The 14,459-nt window shown below is 43.8% G+C and overlaps 1 non-coding gene across 1 annotated transcript; it reads right to left on the bottom strand.

Annotated features, from left to right (window-relative positions):
• Positions 1 to 5,165: 5,165 nt before the first annotated feature.
• LOC129011101 (small nucleolar RNA U13) lies at positions 5,166 to 5,266 on the bottom strand. Its single transcript, XR_008493225.1, has one exon. It is a non-coding gene; the product is annotated as a small nucleolar RNA U13 (small nucleolar RNA).
• Positions 5,267 to 14,459: the final 9,193 nt, after the last annotated feature.

The following is a 14,459-nucleotide window of genomic DNA, read 5'->3' as shown; positions in this document are numbered from 1 at the left end:
ATAATTATAATAGTGAACGTTTATGAAAGGTTTACTATGAGCCAGGCCTATGCTAACAACTTTACAAACATTAATCCATTTAATTCTTACAGCACCCCTGTGAGGTGAGTGCCAATATTATACCCAATTTATAGGTAAGGTAATGAGGAACCCAAGGTTAAGTAACCCAAGGTTGCACAGCTAATAATGGTAAACCCAGGATTCTGATCCTGAATCTAAATCCATTTCTTTTTCTTTTCTTTTCCTTTTTTTTCTTTTCTTTTTTTTTTTTTTTTTTTTGAGAAAGAGTCTCACTTTTTGAGAAAGTGTTGCCCTGGGAGTGCAGTGGTATAATCACCGCTCACTGCAGCCTCGACTTTATGGGCCAAAGCAATCCTCCCACCTCAGCCTCCTGAGTAGCTGGGACTGCAGGAGTGCACTACCATGCCTGGCTGATTTTTTAATGTTCTATAGAGTTGGTGTCTCACTTTGTTGCTCAGGTCGGTCTTGAACTCCTGGGCGATCTTCCTGCCACAGCCTCCCTATGTGCTGGGATTACAGGTGTGAGCCGCTACAACCAGCCACAGATTTGTTTTAAGATGAGTAAATGCTCTACATTTGAATAGTAGTCCATCTATGTGGGTTGACAGATGCCTTTTTATTTGTTTGTAAAAATGAGGGCCAGCTACTTGGGAGGCTGTGGTGGGAGGATTGCTTGAGCCCAGGAGGTTGAGGCTGCAGTGAGCCATGATTGCACCACTGCATTCCTGTCTGGGTGACAGAGCAAGACTCTGTCTCAAAATAAAATAAAATGAAATGAGGATGCTCTGTAGATTGAGCCTGCTTTCAACACTACCTGTCTGGTTATGATATAATGAGTGGTCCCATTTGGACTTTCTGGCTGTCCAAATCTATCGGTCTGTCTCCAATCTATTGCTTCTACTAAACACAAGCCAATTTCGTCTTGGAAAACTAGCTTGTAATCTTTAGAATTCCCTAGGGGGATTCTCCCACATTCTATTTTAATTTGTTTTATGTTATCAATGACCATATAAAAGGCTTTAAGGTCTAATCAATTAGTATTCTCCCTTGAAACTACTAGCAGAGGTAAGTGAATTACCATCTAGCATGGACAACACAATAGCTTTTTTTTTTGGAGATGGAGTCTGGCTTTGTCGCCCAGGCTGGAGTGCAGTGGCGCCATCTTCGCTCACAGCAAGCTCTGCCTCCTGGGTTCACGCCCTCTCCTGCCTCAGCCTCCCGAGTAGCTGGGACTACAGGTGCCTACCACCACGCCCGGCTAATTTTTTTGTATTTTTAGTAGAGACGGGGTTTCACCGTGTTAGCCAGTATGGTCTCGATCTCCTGACCTTGTGATCCGCCCGCCTCGGCCTCCCAAAGTGCTGGGATTACAGGCGTGAGCCACCGCGCCCCGGCCTTTTTTTTTTTTTTTGCATTTTAACAACGCTGAAAATGTGATTGCATTATGGTCTACAGGAAAGGGCAGTTAACAGACAATCATGAGTCCCGCTTCAGCTGTTCACTAGCTGTGGGAGCAACTTATCTTGGCTCTCTGAACATTAGATTTCTTGTTTATAAAATAGAAATTATTACCTTGCTTGTTGTTATGAGGATTATCTGAGATACATTTCAGGCAATCAGCACATGTTGACATAAAGGTAGTTTAGCTAATTTAGATAAGGGAGTCAGGAAAGGTTCCATCAATTTAATTTTCTATCTCTAGCCATCACCCCAAATACTGGAGTTAATTTCAGAGATTTCAGGTACTAAAGGGATAGGGAAAGAATTAGAATCTTAGAAAATCTCTAACCTACATCTATTTAGAATTTTACAACTTACATTAAAGGTAATATACTCACCTCGTGCTGTGTAAATCTTGCAAAGTTCTCTAGCCAAATGCAATACATTTCACTCTGACAAGACTAAAGACTATTCAAACAATGTGAATATAAAATATTATACAACTTTTTTCAACTTATGGTTCATTTATACAAAGACTCATTGCCATAGGAGAAGCATCTCAATTATTTTCCAGCTGGGCGCGGTGGCTCACACCTGTAATCTCAGCACTTTGGGAGGCCGAGGCCGGCGGATCACGAGGTCAGGAGTCTGAGAGCAGCCTGGCCAATATGGTGAAACCCTATCTCTATTAAAAATACAAAAAAAATTAGCCAGGCTTGCTGGCACATGCCTACAGTCCCAGCTACTTGGGAGGCTGAGGCAGGAGAATCGCTTGAACCCGGGAGGTGGAGGTTGCAGTGAGCCAAGATCATGCCACTGCACTCCAGCCTGGGCAACAGAGTGAGACTCTATCTCAAAAAAAAAAAAATTTTTTTTCTAGTGGTTGCAATCATTTTATGGAATTCTGTTATTCTCTCTCTCTCCCTCGAAGTGTTTTATGACCCTCCCTGTTGGATTTGGGTCCCTCTCCTGTAGGTTTCCATATCTGCAATTTCCAAAGGCATCTGGGATGTGTGGTTCTGTCATGTATATGGGGCTCCCCCAACAGATTATTAATTTGCAGTGGGCAAGAACTCCTCATGTTCCTGAAAACCCTTACTATCCTGCCCCCCGAACTCACAGCTGTGCCACTGCAATCTGCTCTGGGATCCTGGGACTAATCCCATCATGTCCTTCCTGTTCCTCCCTGTTTATGTCAGCCCAGTTTCCCAGGTCATCACTCATCCTTTAGACTCTGATATCCACATGGCCTTGGATATCCCCTTTTCTGATCCCATGTCTTACCCTTCTCCAACTTCTTCTTTTTAAAAAAAACTTTTTTAATTTTTATTTTTTTGAGACAAAGTCTTGCTCTGTCACCCAGGCTAGAGTGCAGTGGTGTGATCTCGGCTCACTGCAACCTCCACCTCCCACGTTCAAATGATTCTCCTGCTTCAGTCTCCGGAGTAGCTGGGACTACAGGTGCGCACCACCACGCCCGTCTAATTTTTGCATTTTTAGTAGAGACGTGGTTTCACTATGTTGGCCAGGCTGGTCTTGAACTCCTGACCTCATTTGATCCCCCTTCCTCGGCTTCCCAAAGTGCTGGCATTACGGGCGTCAGCCACTGCACCGGCCCACTCCCCAACTTCTGCACCTCTTCCACAGGGACCTCAGCTATATTCTTTCAAAAACCTCACTTCCTCACTTCTCTGAATGCTCTCTTTGCCTGCTTGCTAGACCTGGTTCTCTTGAGCACATTGCTCCCCTTGCTGTTGATGGCCGTTTTCTCTCCCACACTCCTCAGACCACAGGCCTGCAAATGGGGTGAGTGTTCTCATTCCTGTGTCCAGGCCATTTTCCCTCCCACTCCGTAGCTCCCACTACCACCTCTGACTGTCACATCATCAAACTCTACCCCACCGTGTTGCGGTCCTCTAACACCTTCTCCTTCCCACACACGCCCTCATTCCTTCAAGCTTCCTCTCACCCACGTGGTTCCTGTCATCCTTGATGATTGTTTTATCGTTAGAGATGATTTTTCTTCAATACAGTATCTAGTCTTAGTGTTCTCAGGTTTCCCCTCTTCAAATGGCCTTGCACCCTTCCATGCCTCATGCCACTCACACCCAAAGTCAATCCTTAGACTTAATCATTACTAATAACTGCAACCTGTCCATCAGCTCAATTTCAAGTGCCAGCTATTATTGTTACCATTACTAATTTACAGAATTTGTTGAATAGGACCACTCACTCGTGGGATTAGCACAGGCAAATGAATTACATTCTTTCAGCCCCGTTTACTGTATTCAGGGGCTGTTGTGTGAGTTGGTTGAGATCAGATATTAGTGGCAGGAGACTGGGAAAGAGCTGCAAGAAGGGCTGAACAGTGAAGAGATTAAGGGTGATGAAATTAAGCCAGGAGGAAAGAGGTAAAGCCTGGGGCAGAGAGGAGTGTAGAACAATAATCCATGTTGGAGAAAAGGGATGGCAGATCTGCACACCAGAAGGTGGGGCCCTGGAGAAGGAACAGTAAATAGATTATGAACTGGAGACCTGAAGGGCAAGCAAGGGTGGAATAGGGAGATTAAAGGCAGTCCCAGGGATCCAGGGAGAAGAAAATGGGCCAGGGCACAGAGTAGGGGCTTGTTGGGGACAAGCCCCCCAAAATCTGGCCATAAACTGGCCCCAAAACTGGCCATAAACAAAACCTCTGCAGCACTATGACATGTTCCTGATGGCCATAACGCCCGCGCTGGAAAGTTGTGGGTTTACTGGAATGAGGACAAGGAACACCTGGCCCGCCCAGGGTGGAAAACTGCTTAAAGGCATTCTTAAGCCACAGACAATAGCACAAGCGATCTGTGCCTTAAGGACATGCTCCTACTGCAGTTAACTAGCCCAACCTATTCCTTTAATTAGGCCCATCCCTTCGTTTCCCATAAGGGATACTTATAGTTAATCCGTTTCCCATAAGGGATACTTTTAATTAATCGAATATCTATAGAAACAATGCTAATGACTGGTTTGCTGTTACTAAATTTGTGGGTAAATCTCTGTTTGGGGTTGTCAGCTCTGAAGGCTGTGAGATCCCTGATTTCCCACTTTACACCTCTATATTTCTGTGTGTGTGTCTTTAATTCCTCTAGCGCTGCTGGGTTAGGGTCTCCCCGACCAAGCTGGTCTTGGCAGGGGCTGAACAAGTATTTGTTAAAAAAAATAAATATGTGACTCCAGGCTTAGGGTTTTGTTATTGTTTATGCAATCTATTTTGGATCAAGATGTGCAAGGGTGTCATATTTTAGGGGGGTATGGGGATGGGGAAGGGTGAGGCATGTTTCTTGCTTTTGTGTTAATTAGAATGGCTGGAGGTCTGGGCAGATGTTTTGGAAGAGGGCTTCAGCCTTCTCAGGCTCTAAGCAGCTTTGTATCAGCAAGGTGTGAACTGGATTTCAGCACCCCCATCTTTGTACCAAGGTTGACAGGGATGGGTATGGTTAATGATGTGGTAGCCCTCTAAAGTTAGTTCTTGAAACCCTCCCTCAATAGTCTTTATATTGCTTGAATCTGGATTCCTGCCTACCTGGAAGCCAAAAAAACTTTAGTTTTTCTGCTGCGACCTCCCTTTTGCTGTAACAGTTGAGGCCAAGATCTAGTTTAAAATGAACAGATGTGTGAACAGAGGTGTGACTCAGGGATTTCTCTCTCATTCCTTTTTTTTTTCATGCCAGTCAGGTAATGTACCAACGTTGTAACAAGATTTGTGGTGGTACGTTTCACACATGCGTGTGAACACAATCATCATGCTTATGAACTACGAAAGGATTTTTTTTTTTTTTTTTTTTTTTTTTTAGTAGAGATGACTGTCAGTCATCGGAAGGCCCATCTTTATTTTATTTTATTTTTTGAGGCAAAGTCATGTTCTGTTGCCCAGGCTGGAGTGCAGTGGCATGATCTCGGCTCACTGCAACCTCTGCCTCCCGGGTTCAAGCGATTCTCCCGCCTCAGCCTCCTGAGTAGCTGGGATCACAGGCGTATGCCACCATGCCTGGCTAATTTTTATATTTATATATTGTTTAGTAGAGATGGGGTTTCTCCATGTTGGCCAGGCTGGTTTTGAACTCCTGACCTCAAGTGATCTGCCTCCCTTGGCCTCCCAAAGTGTTGGGATTACAGGTATGAGCCACTGCACCCAGCCAGGTGTATCTTTATAATTTGCCCTTACCACCTTCCCCTCTTGAGAAAATCTCATTATGGACCCTGTCTGGCCCAGTGAGCTATGGTCATTTGTCCCCAGAGGAGAGCTGAAAACACGTTTTTCCTCGAGGCTCTGGTAGTTACCAGGAGTTAACAATTTCCTTAGTTGTCTCTTGTTTGGTTCTTATATGCAGAGATGTGCCCAAGGATTCTTCAGAACTGTTATTTTGAGCCCTATTTTTATTGATTTCAATGCAGAACTATACAGCCTGATTATTTTCCAGTTATTCAATTTGACAATTTTGAAACATTTCATAAATAATTTGTCTGTTTGTAAATTTAGGTTGATATTATGCAACTTTCAACATACTTTTAAAATCCATTCTATGATATCAGTTAGCTTTGTTTTGGCTTTGAAATTTGCCCAAGTTCATAGAGTTAATAAGTGGCAAGGCTGAGATTTAAAAGCCTTGAAGGGACTGGGCACGGTGGCTCACACTTGTAATCCCAGGACTTTGGGAGGACCAGGTGGGCGGATCACTTGAGGTCAGGAGATTGAGACCAGCCTGGCCAACATGGTGAAACCCCATCTCTACTAAAAAATATAAATATAAAAGTTAGCTGGGCGTGGTGGCGGGCACCTGTAGTTCCAGCTACTCAGGAGGCTAAGGCTGGAGAATTGCTTGAACCCAGGAGGCAGAGGTTGCAGGGAGCTGAGATCATGTCATTGCACTCCAGCCTGGGTGACAGAGCGAGACTCCATCACAAGGAAAAAAAAAAAAACCTTTTAGGGTTTGGACTTGAATTGTGACTCTTGTTCAAAAGCTGGGTACATTTCTTAGCCTCTGTTAAAAAAACAAAAAAGATCTAATTTTTGAGCACCTGCCAGATTCCAGGCACTATTCTAAAAACTTTTCTCATCTATAAATTGGGAAAATAATCTTGAAGATGACGTGGGCATGCATGTAACATCCTTAGGGTGGAAGCTGAAATATTATAGGCATTCAATAATGTTAGTCCTTGTGATTGTCATTAGTCATCTTGTCTGCCAAGAAATATGACTGGCTACAAAAATGCAGCGTTACCCTCGCCATTGCCATTTAAAATGTTACTCTTCTGAAGAATATTTATAAACATGCCACCAATACTCTCTTCTCTTAAATAATTTAAAAATAAACTTTTAATTTCATTTAAATTTATTTAAAACTTTTAATTTTAGAATAATTTTAGATTTACAGAAAAGTTGCAGGAGAGTACAGAGAGTTCCCCTGTGTCCCTTACCCACATCTCACATGACAATGGTACATTTGTCACCACCAAGAAGCCAACATTGGTACATTACTATTAACTAAACCTCAGATTTTATTCAGATTTCACTAATATCCTTTTTCTGTTCCAGGATTCAATCCCTGTTGAATTTGGAACATGCTCCATTCTGCATTTGGCAGTCACTGTTCTGTTAGCTTTCTAGCTACCTCTGCTCATAGACAGGCCCCAGGAACCACTAGTTATGCTCTCATTTTGGCATTTGCAGCCTGCTGCCCTTCACTTTTTTTTTTTTTTTTTTTTTTTTTTTGAGATAGACTTGCCCAGGCTGGAGTCCAGTGGTGTGATCTTGACTCACTGCAACCTCCGCCTCCCGGGTCCAAACAATTCTTCTGCCTCAGCCTCCTGAGTAGCTGGGATTACAGATGCCCGCCACCATGTCTGGCTAATTTTTGTATTTTTAGTAGAGACGGGGTTTCATCATGTTGACCAGGCTGGTCTTGAACTCCTGACCTCAGGTGATCTACCCACCTCGGCCTCCCAAAGTGCTGGGATTACAGGTGTGAGCCACCATGCCCGGCCTGCCCTTCACTTTTTCTGGCCAATCATTTTCTTACTCTCTGACGAATGAATAGAATTGATCCCTAACAGTGGTACTTACTAGCGGTGAGACCTAACTTAAGTCCTTTAGAAATCCTCAGTTTTCTCATCCATAATATAAAATGTGGGAAACAATAATTTCTACATGGCTTGGTACATAATGACTCCATCTTAAAACATGTTCCTTGTTGCTTTTGTTATCTCATTATGCTTTCCTCTTCAGATCATAAACCAGCCTAGCTGCTTATTTTTTCCCAATTTTTTTTTTTAATTTGTTGTTGAGAAGATGTTTTGCTCTTGCTGCCCAGGCTGGAGAGCAATGGCGCCATCTTGGCTCACTGCAACCTCTGCCTCCTGGGTTCAACCGATTTTCCTGCCTCAGCCTCCCGAGTAGCTGGGATTACAGGCGCCCGCCACCACACCCAGCTAATTTTTGTAGTTTTAGTAGAGATGGGGTATCACCATGTTGGCCAGGCTGGAGTGCAGTGGTGTGATCTTGGCTCACTGCAGCCTCAACCTCCTGGGCACAAATGATCCTTCTACCTCAGCCTCCTGAGTAGCTAGGACTACAGGTGCACACCACAACGCCTAGCTAACTTTTTGTATTTTTTTGTAGAGATAGGGTTTTGCCATATTGCCCAGGCTGGTCTCAAACTCCTGGGCTCAAGCGATCCTCCTTCCTCAGCCTCTCAAAGTGGTGAGATTACCAGCCTCAGCCGCTGCACCTGTCTAGTGTCCCTACTTTTTTAATCCTCTCATGTTATCTCAAATGTTACTCAGTTTGCTGGTTGGGATTTGCTGACTCAGAGATTGCTGCTTAATTACCACAGTAGTTTAAATGCTCCTTTTAAAAACACTTTGCTACTTTCCTTCTTTTATAGAAAATTTTGGGATGTACATGGTACAAAGGGAGAATCTGAAATGCCAAATTCTAAAGTTTTTTTTGTCAGTCCTCCCCCAGCCTTTATTTTGGTGTTTCTTATTCCTAGAACTGCCACCATACTGCCTGCAAAGAGAGGAAGGCCCGTGCATCTGCCACAAGCAGGAGAGGGCAGAGCTGACAGCTGTGATCTGGAATATGCAATTTGGAGGATTCGAATCATTTTCAGTGGGCTGTGCTTGGGTCATGTGACCTAATCAGGAAATTTCATGCAATCTGACATTTCCCCCTCAGAGTTGCTTAGGAACCTAAGGAAGGCTCTGGCTCTGAATGGCAGGATGGTAATAAATTAGTTGGTCCCCAGCCTAGCCATCTGGCTTAAGTAAATTAAGAGTATAACCCATATGGGATTTGTCTAAAATAGCGATTCTCATTTTTTCCCCTCCTCTCATTTTTTTTTTCCTCTTCATCTGGGCTCTTTAAATGGGTTTAACTTCGCATAGAATAACCAAGCTGACTTTACCCTCTGCTTTTTTGTATCTCTCACTCCTTCTCTCCCAATTCAGGCAGCAAAACTCAGTCTCCTGTAACCCACTAACGAGGCCCTCTTTAATGGCTGATGATCTTAAACATCTTATTTTGAGAATTGCCTGCTTTGAGGTGAATGTGTTTTGACAGAGTGCCAGCCTCCATCCTCTTTGTCCATTCTTATTTATCACCTTCCTTTAGTGTTTCCCCATCTCAGGGCCAAATTGACTCTCGGACTAGATTTCATCCATTCTCTTTTTTTTCGTTTTTTTTTTTTTGAGACAGAGTTTTGCTCTGTTGCCCAGGCTGGAGTGCAGTGGCGCGATCTCAGCTCACTGCAACCTCTGCGTCCCGGGTTCAAGCGATTCTCCTGCCTCAGCCTCCTAAGTAGCTGGGATTGCAGGAACGTGCCACCACGCCCAGCTAATTTTTGTATTTTTAGTAGAGATGGGTTTTCACCATGTTGGCCAGGCTGGTCTCAAACTCCTGACCTCCATTGATCTGCTTGCCTCGGCCTTCCAAAGTGTTGGGATTACAGGTGTCAGCCACTGTGGCTTAATCTAAATAAATCATTTTTTATCATGCCATTCTCCTGCTCACAAATCTGCCCTGCTTATGGGATGAGCCAAATGTTTCTACCTCAAATTCCGACCTGCCTTTAACTCTCACCTACTTCCTATAGCTTGACCCTCATTTGATACAGTCTGAGCTCTTCTCTTCCTCTGGAAACCTAACTTGTCCTGCCCCACTTATTTTAGTGTTGAAAGATTACACTCTGAGGCCAGGCGCAGTGGCTCACACCTGTAATCCCAGCACTTTGGGAGGCCAAGGTGGGTTGATCCCTTGAGCCCAGGAGTTCAAGACCAGCCTGGGCAACATAGTGAGACTTCATCTCTACTAAAAATAAACAATTAGCCAGGTGTAGTGACGCATCCCTGTGGTCCCATCTATTTGGGAGGCTGAGGTGGGAGGATCACTTGAGCTTGAAAGGTTGAAGCTGCAGTGAGCCGAGATTGTGCCACTGCATTCCAGCCTGGGCAACAGAACAAGACCCTATGTCAAAAAAAAAAAAAAAAGATTACACTCTGATCTTTGTTTAGCTGTTTGGTATTTCTAATTGTAAGCTGCTGGAAAGCAGCCATACTCTCATGCTTAGCACATTCCTGGCACCTGTAGGTGTTCACTACATACACAGTGAATGAATGAATGAACAGCTCTGTCATGGTTATGCGTCTAGTGGGTGAGACAAATAGTTAGCAAGACAAATGAGTAAAATATATAATAGATGAGGTGGTGATAACTTCTATGAAAAGAATTAAGCATAGGAGGAAAGGGTGTTGCAAACGGGAAAAGGATGGTCAGGAAAGGCTTCCAGGGGAGTAACATTAGGGTGAAGATGTTATATGGTGAATCTGAATTCCGAAAGGCAGAGTTTTAGTTATTAAAAAACAAACAAGCTGGGCACGGGGGCTCACGCCTGTAATCCCAGCACTTTGGGAGGCCGAGGCGGGCAGATCACAAGGTCAGGAGTTTGAGACCAGCCTGGTCAATATGGTGAAACCCTGTCTCTACTAAAAATACAAAAATTAGCCGGGCGTGGTGGCGGACACCTGTAGTCCCAGCTACTAAGGAGGCTGAGGCAGGAGAATGGCACGAACCCAGGAGGAGGAGGTTGCAGTGAGCCAAGATTGCGCCACTGCACTCCAGCCTGGGCGACAGAGCGAGACTCCATCTCAAAAAACAAACAAACAAGCAAACAAGACTTTGCAGTGCATAGCCCTGTAACATGCACATATTGGATGAATGTACTTGTGGTGGCATATGTCATGTTGTTACCAAAGACACACAATTCAAATGATGTTATTTTTGGTACAAGTTATGTTTCAAGGAAGGACAAAGCCACCCACTTAAATTCCATCTCACACTGCACACAATATGAAAAAAAAAACCTAATAAAAAAAGAAATAGCTCGTGACACAGAATTTCTTTGGAATAGATATGGCTAGAGAAAGTAGAAAGATATTAAAGACATGCTGAAGTGAGAATTAAATGGAATGCAAGGCCGGGCACAGTGGCTTATGCCTATAATCCTAACACTTTGGGAGGCTGAGGCAGGTGGGTCACCTGAGGTCAGGAGTTCAAGACCAGCATGGCCAACATGATGAAACCTCATTTCTACTAAAAATACAAAAATTAGTTGGGCGTGGTGGTGAGCGCCTGTAGTCCTAGCTACTTGGGAGGCTGAGGCAGGACAATCGGTTGAACCCGGGAGGTGGAGGTTGCAGTGAGCTGAGATCATGCTGTTGTACTCCAGCCTGGGCAACAGAGCAAGACTTCGTCTCAAAAAGAAAAATTAATTGATTTAAAAATAAATAAATAAATAAATAAATAAATAAATAAATAAATAAATGGAATGTAACACCAAAAGTTAGATCTCTCCTTTGAGCCTTTGTGGAGGACCAGGGCAGCTGAGCTGGAGCTTAATCCAGCTCAGGTCATTCCAGGGATGATCTAAAGATGCTGGAGAAGGAGGGTTATCCCTGGTCTGAAGGGATAATGGAGCTACAGTCTATATAAGAGGATCACCCCACAGATGGAGAATCTGTGCCTATGGGCTGCCAGGGAGCTTGCAAAGGCTTGCTTGGGTTTTAATGTGAAATATCACTTCAATTTGGGACATTTGTGAACATTGAATGACACTAAGGACCTTAAATAGTTTATTCTTTTTCACGTATTAATTTCATGGCTAAGAATTTAGCCTAAGGGTTGGTGGGTGCAGTGGCTCATGCCTGTAATCCCAGCACTTTGGGAGGCAGAGGCGGGCGGATCACCTGAGGTCAGGAGTTCGAGATCAGCCTGGGTAACATGGTGAAATCCCATCTCTACTAAAAATACAAAATTAGCCGGGCATGGTAGCATATGCCTGTAATTCCAGCTACTCAGGAGGCTGAGACAGGAGAATCACTTGAACCTGGGAGGCGGAGGTTGCTGTGAGCCAAGATCGTGCCATTGCACTCCAGCCTGGGCAACAAGAGTAAATCTCCATTTCGCCAAAAAAAAAAAAAAAAAAGAATTTAGCCTAAGGGAATCTTCAGAGATACAAATGTAGGGTTATGTACTGGATGTTCGTTTAGGTCAGCATTATTCTATAGCACTTATGCTTTCATAAAAAATGCTTTAAAAATCTATATAACACATAGAAAAATACACATAATGTGTTGAGTAAGATTTTAAAAAATGAATATCCTACTGTACGTAAGTTTGACTATGTGTAAAAATAAAATTTTCTTCATTCATTTATTCTTTGAACTTTATTGAGCACACAGATGTTTCAGACACTGCAGAGGTTGCTGAGTATATGAATTTATGTGTGTGTATGTGTGTGTGTGTGTGTGTGCTCATACAAAAAAAGACAAGAAGGAAATACTCCAGAATATTCACAATAGTTCTCGCTACATGATTGATTTACTGTTATTAAATTTTACTCTCATTTTATTTTATTTTATTTCTTTTTGAGATGAAGTCTCACTCTGTAGCCCAGGCTGGAGTGCAGTGGTGTGATCCCAGCTCACTACAACCTACGACCCCTGGGTTCAAGCGGTTCTCCTACTTCGGCTTTCCGAGTAACTGCGCTTATAGGCGTGTGCCACCACACCTAGCTAATTTTTGTATTTTTAGTGGAGACAGGGTTTTGCCATGTTGACCAGGCTGGTCTTGAACTCCTGACCTTAGATGATCTGCCTGCCTTCGCCTCCCAAATTGCTGGGATTACAGGTGTGAGCCACCTCACCCGGCCTTTTACTCTTTATAGTTCCTCTAATTTCTATATTTTCTGCAGGGTGTATATATTTCTTTTACATTAACAAAATGAACATCGCTGATAAGGGCACAATTAAATTTGGGGATTCCCAAGGAAGTTAGATTCATTAAAGTGCTCTTCCCTGGCTGGGTGCGGTGGCTCACGCCTGTAATCCTAACACTTTGGGATGCCGAGGCGGGCGGATCACTTGAGTTCAGGAGTTCAAAACTAGCCTGGCCAACACGGTGAAACTCCGTCTCTATTAAAAATACAAAAAATTAGCAGGGCTTGGTGGTGCATGCCTGTAATCCCAGCTACTCGGGAGGCCGAGGTAGGAGAATCGCTTGAACCCAGGAGGTGGAGGTTGCAGTGAGCCAAGATCGCACCAGTGCACTTCTGCCTGGGTGATAGAGCGAGACCCCATCTCAAAAAAAAAAAGAATACAAAATTGAGGTGTCTGCAGAGGTTGGTTCCTTCTAAGGGCTGTGAGGGAGAATCTCTTCCCTGCTTCCATCCTGGCTTCTGGTATCTTTGGCTTGTAGGTGGCATCCTCCCTCCCTGTGTCCTAACATCATCTTCCCTCTTGTCTATCTCTTTGAGACAGGGTCTCACTCTGTAACCCAGGAGTGCAAATGGCGCAATCTTGGCTCACTGCAACCTCTGCTTCCCAGGCTCAAGCTGTCCTCTTACCTCAGCCTCCCAAGTAGCTAGGATTACAGGCATGTGCCACTGCGCCTGGCTAATTTTTGTATTTTTAGTAGAGATGTTGTTTCATCATGTTGGCCAGGCTGGTCTCAAACTCCTGACTTCAAGTGATCCGTCAACCTCGACCTCCCAAAGTGCTGGGATTATAGGCGTGAGCCACCACACCTGGCCAGGACCCATTTTAACATTTTAACATGATCACTTGCAAGGACTTATTTCCAAATAAGGTCATAGTCACAGAATTTCAATATCTTTTGGGGAGAAACTAACCCATAACAGAGAGAGAAAGGACAAAGAGGGACAGAGACAGATACAGAGACAGAGAGAGAGTTGAAAGTAGAGGGGTGGGGGATAGCCTGGAGAATTTCTAGAATAACTGGAGCATAGCATAGCATAGCATAGCATAGCATAGCACAAGGGCTTTCTATAGGGCCTCTGCATCCATCCTCAGCCAGTGTCGAAGGAGGGCAGGGGAGCTGCTCAGTTTGGACACATGCCAATAATGAAATAAGGGCAATCCCTTTGAAGTAGCTGGAACTTTAGAAACATAATACATAGCCACCATACTACTTTACTTCTGAAAAACACTGGGATATCACATTTGGGGCAAATCATCAGATGTAATTGGGTGACTTGGGAAGTATATTGGCTCACCAATAAGTCACATGCCACCTCTCTGGTACTGGCTGTGTGACCTTGCTTAACCTCTCTGGGGCTCAGTTTCCTCATCTATAAAATGGGGCCAGTGATTTTGAACTCACAGAATGTTTGCAAAGATTACAGAAAATTAGATATGAAAGCATCTGCTCTCAGAAGATACTTAAGTTAGTTCCCCATTTTACCATTCTGAAAATAAGCTCTCCAGAGAGGGCTTCTGTTTCAGAAAAGAGTTTCTTGTTTTTACTATAATTTTAAAGTAAAATTTCCTTTTAGGAAGATATGATGATGGATATCTAAATGGCTTACAGTTGGTTAGACTCTCCTACTTTATTCAGGACGTGACATTAGAGAAAATGGCAAGATGGAAATGTAGCTATGGCCATC

The sequence above is a fragment of the Pongo pygmaeus genome, chromosome 10 (genome assembly GCF_028885625.2).
Source record: "Pongo pygmaeus isolate AG05252 chromosome 10, NHGRI_mPonPyg2-v2.0_pri, whole genome shotgun sequence".
NCBI lineage: Eukaryota > Metazoa > Chordata > Mammalia > Primates > Hominidae > Pongo > Pongo pygmaeus.
This window is presented reverse-complemented; position numbering and strand designations above follow the sequence as displayed.